This window comes from Leopardus geoffroyi, chromosome A2 (genome assembly GCF_018350155.1).
Source record: "Leopardus geoffroyi isolate Oge1 chromosome A2, O.geoffroyi_Oge1_pat1.0, whole genome shotgun sequence".
Taxonomy (NCBI): Eukaryota; Metazoa; Chordata; class Mammalia; order Carnivora; family Felidae; genus Leopardus; species Leopardus geoffroyi.
In genome coordinates this window covers 84660472-84672636 of record NC_059331.1, presented here as the reverse complement: position 1 = coordinate 84672636, position 12165 = coordinate 84660472, and the positions used below count along the sequence as shown (strand labels likewise).

General features: G+C 35.8%; 1 protein-coding gene across 1 annotated transcript in view; it reads left to right on the top strand.

The window, feature by feature from the left end:
- The window catches only part of LOC123606375 (syncytin-1-like), a 131969-nt gene that overhangs the window by 30926 nt on the left and 88878 nt on the right, over positions 1-12165 (top strand). Inside the window, exon 2 of the mRNA XM_045494608.1 lies at positions 5149-5241. The gene's annotated coding sequence lies outside the window, so the exon portion shown is untranslated. The remainder of the gene's footprint in view (positions 1-5148; positions 5242-12165) is intronic.

The window sequence follows — 12165 nt, the reverse complement described above, 5'->3', positions numbered from 1 at the left end:
CATTAGCTGGGTCTTCTATGTTGAAAAGGATTGTTCAAAGCGGACATCTTTGCCTTGTTTCTTACCTTAGTGGGAATTCTTTCTAAGTATGGCATTTACTCTAGTTTTTTTTTTTTTTTTTGGGGGGGTGGGGGGGTAGAGATCCATCATATTAAGGGATACCCCCTCTATTCCTAGCTTGCTGAGTTATCATTACTGGGTGTTGCTTTGCTTGTTTTTACACTGAATTTATTCATGTTTTTTTTAGCAATATTTACAATTAGATTGTAGGTTGTATACTAATTATAAGTCATAAATGCAATTGTTTGGTGTGTGTGTATGTGTGTGTGTGTGTGTGTGTGTGTGTGTGTGTGTGTGTGTACGCACGTGCATGCACGTGCGTGGTGGTTTTTGTGTTTGGAGGCAGGCTAATCCAATTTTCTCCCGACCATTTCAGAAAAAAAAATTTTTTTTTGGAGCATACTCTTGCTTCAAAAACCAGAGTGAAAAACATGGTTTTGAAGAGAAAGCCTTTAAATGTTTAATTTGTGTTAAGCATTCATAAAGATAATAATGGCTATGAGAATCCCCCATCATCCACCACCCATCACAACTGTTAATCATTTTCTCTAAGTGCTTTTCCATTTGGCAAATGATAGCTTAGTAGCTCTCTATGGAAATAGATAGCACATCCTCCACTTAATCACATGGAACATTTAAGCAAAAAGAGACAGTTTTACCTATAGGCGAGTTGTTCACTGACATCTTGAATTATTTCTAATATGCATGAGCTTTTTACTTCATAATCAGAGAGTTGACTCTTACATGAATTCAAGAATTTTTAACGTTGCTCTTTAAATCTCTAAGTTAAAAGAAATTTTTTAAAATATGTACACAATTGGGGCGCCTGGGTGGCGCAGTCGGTTAAGCGTCCGACTTCAGCCAGGTCACGATCTCGCGGTCCGTGAGTTCGAGCCCCGCGTTGGGCTCTGGGCTGATGGCTCAGAGCCTGGAGCCTGTTTCCGATTCTGTGTCTCCCTCTCTCTCTGCCCCTCCCCTGTTCATGCTCTGTCTCTCTCTGTCCCAAAAATAAATAAACGTTGAAAAAAAAATTAAAAAAAAATAAATAAAAAATAAAATATGTACACAATGGGAAAAGGGAACTTTCCCTGCATCTTCAGCTTGACTACTATTTTTTTTTCCTGCTTTTGGTTGGCTCTGCCCTTAGGTCTCAGTTCTGACTCCTGAGCTTCACCATCATCCTCCCAACTTCATACCCCTCCTATTCTTGTTTCTGATGCTAGATCCCTATTTCAGCTTCTTGGTCTAGGGCTCTGCTTTGGGCATCTAGAACTTAGCTTCCCTATCATTATTAGAAAGGATATCAATATTATGTTCTTGTATACCTCTAATACCCTAAGATCTAAAAATGCTCTAGGAGTTCCCCTTCCTCTTTAATGTCCTTTTGAGGACATTTTCCCCTCCCGCCTTTCTAAACTTCCCAGCTTTGAAGCTCATGTTATTTATCAGATTGTTTACCTTGTTGTTGATTGATGCCTAGACTTCTTTATTCCTTAGTATTTGTGGCTTCTTCATTACCTGAATCAATTTCTCCAGTGATCTAATACTCTATTCTCTGTCAGCTATTCACTCCATTATAAAATCTTATCTTTATCATTATTATAACTCTAACTTAGAGCTGCCATCACCTGATCAAGATGGCATTGTGATTAGATCTCCAAACTGAGATAACCAGTGTCAACAGCAAAATCTTACCAAGAGAAGACTAAACTGTATACCAAAAAAAGGACTTTGTTTTCTTCAGGAAGTTTTTGTAAAACAATCTAATACCTTTAAGTCAGCTTACATGGGTAATAACTTCCCTATAACAATTTCTTATCCAGTTCTGCTTCAATACCAACCCTGTTTTGTCTGTAAGTCCTAAACAGTTTATGTCACCAGTTTTGTTTACTTTCTCACTTTAAGAATTTTTTATTTTTATTTTTATTTTTTTGAGAAAGAGAGCATGAGCACATAAGCAGGGGAGAGCAGAGAGAGAGAGAGAGAAAAGGAATTCTAAGCAGGTTCTGCACTGCCAGTGCAAAGCCTGATGCAGGGACTGAAATCATGAACTGGAGATCATGACCTGAGCTGCAATCAGGAGTCAGACTCTTAATGAACTGAGTCACCCAAGTGCCCCATAGTTGTGCTCTATCAACAGATTGCTGGTAGCATTTTGTAGACTTTAAACACAACTTGTCCATGATGCTAATTTCAAGAAGTCTACCCTCTGATGTTATTATAAGACACTCCTTCCATGCCAACTCCATCAACCCTACAACATGGGAAACTTAAATTCATTGATCTTATTAATATTCACTATCCTTCACCACCTCTTGACCTCATTCTGTCCATATCTAGCTTCAATTCTCTGGTCATAAACACTCTCTTGTATACACCCTCAGTGATGGCAAGCCCCTCATGCTTGTCATCATATTTACTTGGAAAACTCACAACACTCATTAAATCTGATTCTCCTGTCCTCCAATCAATGAAAGGATAGTTGGTGACACACATTTATGTGGAGCAGTCTCACTTCAAGGTTCTTCCTGAAACCTTCTTCAATTTATTACTCATCATTCAGCAAGAAACTTGAAATAACCAGAAGAGAAATCCCTCAAGTCATACCACATTTATCAGCCATCAGTGTTTTAACAAAATCCTTCCTTTAAGTAAAATTGAAGTACATCATCCCTTGTCCCCTTTTACTCATTCATATTAGTATACAAACATTCTATTTCTCCCATTTACGACACCAAACAAGTCAATCTTCTCTCATTTTATTCCAGCTACTATCCCATTTCTCTGCTCTTTTTAAGAGGTTAGCTCATTAAAAGGTTATCTATGTGCTGTCTATACCTCCTTTATATTCTAGCTTAAACTTACTCCAATTGGGAATTCAAATTAAACATACACCTCAAAACTTCTCCATATTAGTAAAACCAATGGTAGACTTTTAGACTTTATTTATCAGGAACATTTGGCCAAACACCGTTCTCCTTGAAATAGATCTTACATTGATCTTCCAAGGCAACACATTCTTCTGGTTTTCTTTCTTCCTTCCTCAGTCTTTAAATCTTATTATCTGATTTTTCTTTATAACTCTGAACATCTAGGTCCTTGATGATCAGATCCAGGCTTATGGCTTCAATTATTATTTAAATTGAGGCGGTACTGTAACTTTTATCTTCAACTTTGAACTACTGATTCCTATATCTAATTGTTGACTGGATATTCTTACCTGGGTTCTTACCTAAATTTACCATGTCCAAAATGGAACCTTACATTCTCCAAGTAGGTTTCCCCCCCAGTCTTTGTCCCTTCATTTCATGGGAACTTCTTCTTTCTTAGGCCAAAAATCTTGGAATACTGTGTAATTTCTCATTTTTCTATTTTACATTCAACTAGTTAGCAAAACCTCTTGGCTATGCAATCAAAATATATCTGCAGTCTGAGAACTAATAGCATCCTTGTGCAAGTCAAAGAGTTTCTGGCTTTGATTATGGAAATAACTTTCTAATTAATACATTATCCACATCAACAAAGCAGCCAAAGTGATGCTGATAAGCATCAGACTATTTTTCTCTTGTACTCAAAACTATCCAGGCTTCCCATCTCAGAGTAGAAGCAAAAGGTGATCTTTGTAAGAGGCCTGTGTGCTCTTCCTCCCTTAGGGTTCTGATCTTGTCTCCTATTCCTCTTTCTACTGCTTATGAGCTATTCTAGTTTTTGCCGTTCCTCAAATATGCCTGATACATACTTACCTGAGTCTGTACCAGGAAATTTTCAGGTGTTATTTCTGGAAATGCTATTCCTCCAGATAGTCAAAAGTCCATTCTGTAAAGTCTTGCTCAACATAGTCATCTTAGTAAGACCTCCTGCAATCATCCTTTCTACCAATCTCAGTCCTCACTTCATCCCTGCAGCCCTATTCTGATTTATCCTGCTTCATTTATTGTAGGTTTCCATGCGCTGGAATGTAATCCTTACAAGAGTAAGGTTTTTCCTGATTTGTTTTTCACTGCTCTATCCCCAGAATCTAGAACATTGCCTGACATAATTGTTGATTTTGTTGAATAAATGTATAGAAATTCTTTTAAAAATCTATATTTAGGTGTTAGACACATTTCACAAGTTACATTCTCCTATAGATTTTTCGTATGTTCAGTTGTTTGGGGCTTCCTTTCTCCAAATATACAAATTAGCTGAACATTCCTTTTATTATTCACCGTACTTTCAGTAAGATCACTTTGTTTTCTGTGGAAGTTAGAGCAGAATACTTCGTTATTTAATGAGAGGTCACATATCAGGACATTAACTAGCACAACTCCATTGATTGTGTGAGCCAACCTCAGAAAAGCAGGAATAAAATGATTTCCATGCCAAAAGCCCAGTAGATAATAGAATCACTTTGAATAAAGTACTAGGAAATTTTGCACAGAATAAAAGCGTAAAAGTTTTATATCTTACAAGTAACATTAAAGTAAATGCATTTGGGAAGAATTATTTCAGGCATTTCCAATGGACACTTTTATGAGGTGCTGTTGATCAACGTTTCTAAAGTATCACATTGAGAGGTTTTATTTCCTATCACATTTCTTGTTTTAGAAGTAGTAAATAGCTATGATAATTCTTATTTCATCATCCCTGTCACATGTAACAAGCAATAATCCATCTTGTTTTCATTATTAAATATGGGTACTGAATATTGAAAGACTAGATATAACAACTCTTGTCAAAGTCTTGCTGTTACCAGGGTGGTAATTTGTCCGTGAGTAATGGCTGGATGTAGAAGAAGTATGTGTAGTTGAACTCTGCTCCAACCAAGCATCTTTTTGAAAAACAAAAAAGCAAAACAAAAACACTTAACTCTAGAATTTCAAAATATGTGGTTGGTGTTTTTTGCAATTCCAATTAAAAGGATTTTAGGCAGGGCATGGACAGACCCATTAAAATTAGCACCTTAATTGTAAGATATATGAGAAATAATAGTATAAAATAGTAGTCAGCAAATACTAAGATGGTGATAACCAAAATGAGTGAAGTTTGGAATATCCTGGTTATTGAGGTTAGATCACCAACTAATACCTAATTATTATTTGATTACAGAATGTTAAGTTACCAGGTATCTGCTCTCCAGAAAGAACACCTGTTGAAGTACCTGGTTCCTCATGAATGAGCAAGCAAGCAATACTGACCGAGGTAAGTGTTCGACAGTACAGCCATTTAAGACCTTCATGTTGTCTCCATTGTACTATTCCAGTCTGTTAGCGGTACTAGCAAGAACCAAATAACAAAGGCAGAAATAATGGTCACTCTTCTTCTTAAAAGTTACATAGGTACTCTCAGCTTCAGTCACGTTTTCATATGTACATATTCATTAATAGAAAAAATATAGATTTCCTAAAACACAGCATCCTTCTATAGAAAATCTAACCCCATGTATAGTTTTGTACATCCAGAAAAATGTCATTCTCCTGCTTTCCAACTCATTAAATGACAAATACTTCTCTCAATCTTCCTTATGTAATAACTGTAGTGTAAGTAGCAATTATATTTCTTTCAACATTTTATCATATTCTATAAATGCTGAGGTTAACACACCTTTGTTTTACTTTAGCACAAAACTGTACTACTTCTTCCAGCCTATGCTTAAAATATCTAATGCAATGAAGAAAAGTGTAACATAGTGGGTAGGTGGGTGGGGGTGGGGGGAGAACCTACAAATGATTTTTACCAGTTTGGCTTCAATATGTGCCTCCACCTTTTAACTAGCTGTGGGACTTGGAACAGATTATATTATCACTCAAAGCTATTTTTCTCATTTTAATAAAAATGCTTAATTATGGTTTTGAGAGAATGTGAAATGATGTCAAAGTATTTCCTAAACTGTAAGGGGTCATACAAATTTTACGAGTAAGTTATTTTGGTAGATAAAAATCACCTGAAACATATGTAATTTACTTCATAGAGAGTTTTATTCTTGTCCTCCTTTGATTGTTTAGACATAATTATTGGGAAAATATTTCCCCAAAATGCCTAGACAAGTATGTGCTGATTATGAAGACTTACTGGCCCTTTATTTCTGGCTGAAAATTTTCTAAACCTCTTCAAAGAACAGTGTTTTTTTCTATTTTTAGCTGATTGTAATAATAGTCATGAGAACAGGTTAGGTAAATTAATCATATATGCATAACATGAAACTTTACAATTTGAGTATTTACATTCAGAAACTTTATTTTTATTTGCATATAAATATAGGGGATTTTAGAGGCAATGATGCACAAGGCATGGATCTGTTATATAGCTCCGTTACTGTCATCCTGAAGACACATCTCTGAGTCTTATTAGTTAAAATTTTGACATGTGCATACCTAGCCAGCAAGAGTATTATCTAATTACCACTTCAATGTTGCCTTCTTTCTCCTTATCTATGTAGTGGGCAGAATAGTATCCATCTGGAAGTGTTGTGTGCACAATTAAATGAGATAAAGCAAACTAACACTATTAGAAGAAAATATAGATCTTTATGATCTTAGAGTTGCCAGGGATTTAATAAAAAATGAAGGACCACACCAACCATATAAATTCCAGGTTTCATTATATTAGATAGTCTATGTGAAAAATTAAGCAGTGCATTAGGGCAAGTATAGAATATACAGGAGACAAAGGAGATTATGAAAATCAAAATCCACATAACATTAAAGAGGTGTTAAACATCAGCCAAAGACAGGAGCAGAAAATTGAAAAGAAACTCAATACCTATCTGAAGTAATGCCTAATTTGTGAGAAATAAAAACATGACAAAATAAAACTCTCAACCCAGATAACTACTAAAACTTCAGATATCAGAGTTTAGTAAGAATGTATGTAAATATGAAATTTCTCAAAAGGGTTTTTCAGATATTCATTAGTACAGCTATTTTGGAGAGAAATTTGATACTTAAAGTAGTGTCTGCTTATATGACCCAACCATTCTCTAAGTAGAAGTCTTAGAGAAATCTTTACCTATGCAGTGGAAAACATGGAACTACTAGAAAATTCACTGAAGCATTGGTTATGAAAAAAAAATTGAAGAACTTCAAAAGAATCTTCATATACATTAAAAAAAAGGAATGGATGTACAAGCTATCCACGGAAAATGTAGACAATATCTTTCTCACATCATGAATCTCAAAAAACAATGGTAATTTGAAATTAATGGAATGTAGAGTTTATGTACTTTTTAAAAAGCACATATAGATAAAAATGCTATATTTAAAGAACAAGTATGATATATTGGAAGGATACATCAAACAAGATAGTGAGTGTCCATGGGTTGGGAGGGGAAAAGGGAAGGGAGTAAGGAGGGGGAGGAAAGGGAGGGGCGAACTAGGATAAGTGGGGCAAAAATAAGGCTGTAGTTAATTATGTGCTATTAGCAGCATAGGATTGAGATCCATCAATCCAACTCTTTTTTTTTTTTTTTTTAATTTTTTTTTTTTTTTCAACGTTTATTTACTTTTGGGACAGGGAGAGACAGAGCATGAACGGGGGAGGGGCAGAGAGAGAGGGAGACACAGAATCGGAAACAGGCTCCAGGCTCTGAGCCATCAGCCCAGAGCCTGACGCGGGGCTCGAACTCACAGACGGCGAGATCGTGACCTGGCTGAAGTCGGACGCTTAACCGACTGCGCCACCCAGGCGCCCCATCAATCCAACTCTTAAGATTCCTTGTGTAGGAAAGAAGGTCATTCTAGTTCCATGAGGTTATATATCTAAATACAGTGTTTAGTATAACACTCAATTTTAATTTCATTCTTTTTCAAATAAGGTTTAATCAAATTCAGTTCTAACTTTCATTTTCTCAGTTTCTTGAAAAGTTGCTGTTTTCTGTCCTTACTAAAAGATCTAAGTTTTACTGAAGTAATAAACCAATATATGTGGGAAGTAAGATAAATTCAAAAGTCAGAATTTCAAAATATTATTAACATCTGAGTGATAAAGATGTCAAAATAAACATTGATACTGACATCCCCCAGAAGTGGATATTTATTTTCTGTATTAATCAAAGTTTTTCGTGCTCAGAGAAACTCAATTTCACCGGAGCTGCTCCCTGATGGACAGGATTGAGTATCTGTTTGAGAAGAGGATGGGAGTCATGTCAACACTTTTAGCCGATAGAAAAGAGTGGAGATTTCCCCATTCTACTGAAGAGATTTCTGATTTGTAATTATAGCTTGTCACCTTTCAGCTTCTAGACCAATACATTTCCATAGGCAGGACTCTCCGTCCTGGGTGAGCTGCAATTCTGCCTTAGGAATGGTTGTTCATAAGCATGGGTCAGCGGTGTGGAGAAAATCCTTCTGAGGGCTGTAAGAATTTCTGTTCAAGTATTTTTCTTTTGAGCCTCAATAAAGAACCTCTTGATCTATGCCAGAAACTGCACAATTTCTCCAAACAGACACAGGAAAGGAAATGTTAACACTTCACAATCATGGACTTTTACCATTTTTCACCCTCACACAAAATGGATTAAGGTACCAATAATGTCCCAATGTAAATAATAGAATTTTACCTATTAGATTATTTAACCAAATCTTTACATTAGTGTGGCCAGTTAAGATTACATAGCCCACCTTGAAGACTCCTGATCTGAAGTCCAGTGCATTTCTATTTTGTCACACAGCTACTCCAAAATATGTTGACATCCACACCAAGCTTTAAAAATTCTGTAAACACACAGACTCTTCTTAATATATACCCAAATGCTGTCATTAGCTCAATAACTGGGCTGATTAGATCATCCCCTATATGTAGACAATTTAAAGTAGGACATAAAAATCTAAATATTATAGATTAGCAATAAACTGATTTCTTTCAGGTTCCCAAATATTCCAGTCAGGGACTCCTTTGAGGACAAGGATTAAGTTATATTAGTCTCTTTTCAAGAATCAAGTAAATGCCAGTTTCCCCGATATGGGTCCCTCTCTCTAACGCTTCTGACATTATTCCTGCTAGTTCATTGCCTACATCCTAAATACCTGGTTGCTGCCTCCTAATGGGTCTCACCATATAGAGGATGGCCTCATCTATATTTAGCCCTTGTTGTTGAAGTTTATTTTTGAGCAAGACAGAGTGAGTGGGGGAGAGGCAGATAGGAAGAGAGAGAGAATCCCAAGTCAGGCTCCCCATTACCCTGGGCTCAAACTCATGAAACCGTGAGATCGTTACTGGAGCTGAAACCAAGAGTTGGATGCTTAACCAACTGAGCCACCCAAGCGCCACTCTTTTTAGCCTTTTCTTAAATCACTTTCTCAGAAGATAACTCTTGTTTGGATGTTTACGCATATAATAACATGGATTTTAAGGAAGGAGTCAAAACTTGGCATTCAAATGATATATTTTTTTTTAAGTAAATTGGCATTACCCTGGATTACTGATATTCCAAGCACTAGTGGATTTCAATCCTGCCTTTATTATACATTAATATATGCTTTCACATCTGTATCTAATCACCAGGTGTATTATATTTAAGGGTTAAATAGGTGAGCTGAATTTAATACTTGATTGAATAGAACACTGCACTTAGTCTAGGGCATGTAATCCTTAACCAGAGATACATATACATATAGGGAAGTTACTGTTGTTCAGAAAAAAAATCTTTTACCACAGGTTTTAGTGCAATGCAGGCCAGCTGTCCTGGAAACCATTTCCCTTTGGTCATAAAAGAGAGGACATAAAAATATTCATGTCCCCACTAATTTAAAAATTTATTGAATGCCTCATATTTCAGACATTGTACTTGACACTTAGGGGATCATTAATGAATGAAACACATTAATTTATACTTTTAAAGGTCTGCCTAGAACCCTGAGAGACTTTGAGTTATAACTAAGTGCATTAAGAAAATTTAGTAAATTTTTATTCACTGGTAAAAACCTGGAAGTCTTTACCCAGATAAAACACATGCCAGCAACATGTATTCTTGTCAACATGGAATCCTTTTCCACTTCTGGGGACAAGGTGAGACTATGTGGGGCTGAGACTTCAGGTGGATGGTGTTAAGTTTTAATGCCATTCCCTTCTCCCAATTTCATCTCACATTAATCCAGAACGTCTTAGTGCTTTAATAAGATAATTCAGATTTAATGTTTTAACATATAAAACTTCATTTTTAGATGAAAAATTCACAATATTATATATTTGTAAATATCTCCATATATTTCAATGTGGATTACATGACATGCTGTGTCCAATGTTTAAACAGACAACCCTCAGAAATGGCAGTGATAGGAGTACTGCCATACCAATAATGGTATTGTATGGACATTTGTTCAATGTGAGGGAAAACAATCAACTTAGCTTGGACCCTACTTGGTAGATATAATTTTTCCTTATTTAATCATCCATATTTACTCCAGAGGTTGGGATTGGTAGAACATAGGGGAAAAAAAAGTCGTACAAGATATAGGACACAGGGCTTGGATAGGAAACATTATCCCATAGTTATTAAGTTTTGGAAGACATTAGGTCAAGATAATAGCTTCTAACCAAGAAAGCACCCAAATCAGAACTGTGTGTGAAGGGAATGAGACAAGATCAAAGTGAGAAACAAAAATAATAATCAGAACCTAAAAGATTTAAAATGGATTAAGGTGGAGGCAACACTTCTAAAAGGTTTCCAAACATTTGAGAAGAGAAACTAAGTTTATATTACAACTTCAGGCACTAGTTTGGAGAAAAGGATAATATTTTTCCTTCAATTGTTATCTATAGAGTATCTTATATTCACTCAATAGTTAATCAGTTATCCTGGATCAAATTTTTACTTGATGATCTGTGTACAAGAGCAACTCTGACTTTCTGTCCTAACAATGGAAATATTTGTTATAAGCTTGAAAGATCATGAAATATTTTAGTTTAAGATAAATGATAGGATGAATTGTTCCTTTGGTCATCATATTCCTTGAATTTTATGTATCATCTCAACTCTCCTCCATTATCTTAGTTCTTATCCGTTTTTATTGAGACATCTAAAGTCACATTTCATTACCGAAATCATTCTTTTGCAGTCAATAGGATTCAGGGCCTCAGCAAGGGATAAGCTTTGGAAGACATTAAAGTTGTCTGCTGCACAGAAACTATGCATAATGAACCATGACTTATAAGATAGATGTTTAAAGCCAAAAATATTTCAAAATAAAGGGATGGGCAAATAGAGGTCAGGCAAAAATACACAAATAAAGATTAACAAGATAGCATGAAAGTGATATACTTTAAGGTTAGAAAAGAGTGATGAAAAGCACAATTTATGATGAAGCTATTTGAAATAAACTTATGGTCCCCAAACATATACAGCAAAGTCATTTTAGTCAAAGGAAGACATCACAAAAAACTTAGTATGGGTGATATTAATATACCTCTATCAACATTAGACAGATTTAATGGATCAAATACCTAATAGATAAATAACTACAAGGGCTTCTACTCGTAGCAATAGGGTAGCCTAGGATTACATAAGATTCTTTCCAGTAGGAAGCACTTAAATGTTAGATGAACTGTGAAACCAAATGTATACAAACTTGTAAATGAATACGAGCTTGAAATAAAGAAAAGGAAATCCACAGGAGACCAAAACAAGGAGACAGCTGGTTTTAAAAGTATGCTAGTAGGGCCTCTGGGTGGCTCAGTTGGTTGAGTCTGACTTTGGCTCAGGTCATGATCATGCAGATTGTGAGTTAGAGCCCCATGTCCAGCTCTGTACTGACAGCTCAGATCCTGGAGCCTGTTTCAGATTCTGTGTATTCCTGTCTATCTGCCTTCCCTCCCTTGCTCGTGCTCTGTCTCTCTTTTGAGAGTAAATAAATATGTAAAAAAAAATAAATGAAAAGTAAGCTAGTGACGATGCCCTTGCTTTGGAGGTACGCACTCATTTTGGTAAAAAGAGGCTTATATTTTGAGGACAATGTGGAGCCAGGAAACAAAGCAGTAGGTTTAGAATCCATCTGAGTTTGAACTGAAAACTCTTGATAAATTAGGACCCATAAAAAAATATACAATCAAAACTTGGATTAAGAAAATATGCCAGGGGCACCTGGGTGGTTCAGTTGGTTAAGCATCTGACATTTATTTATTTGTTTGTGT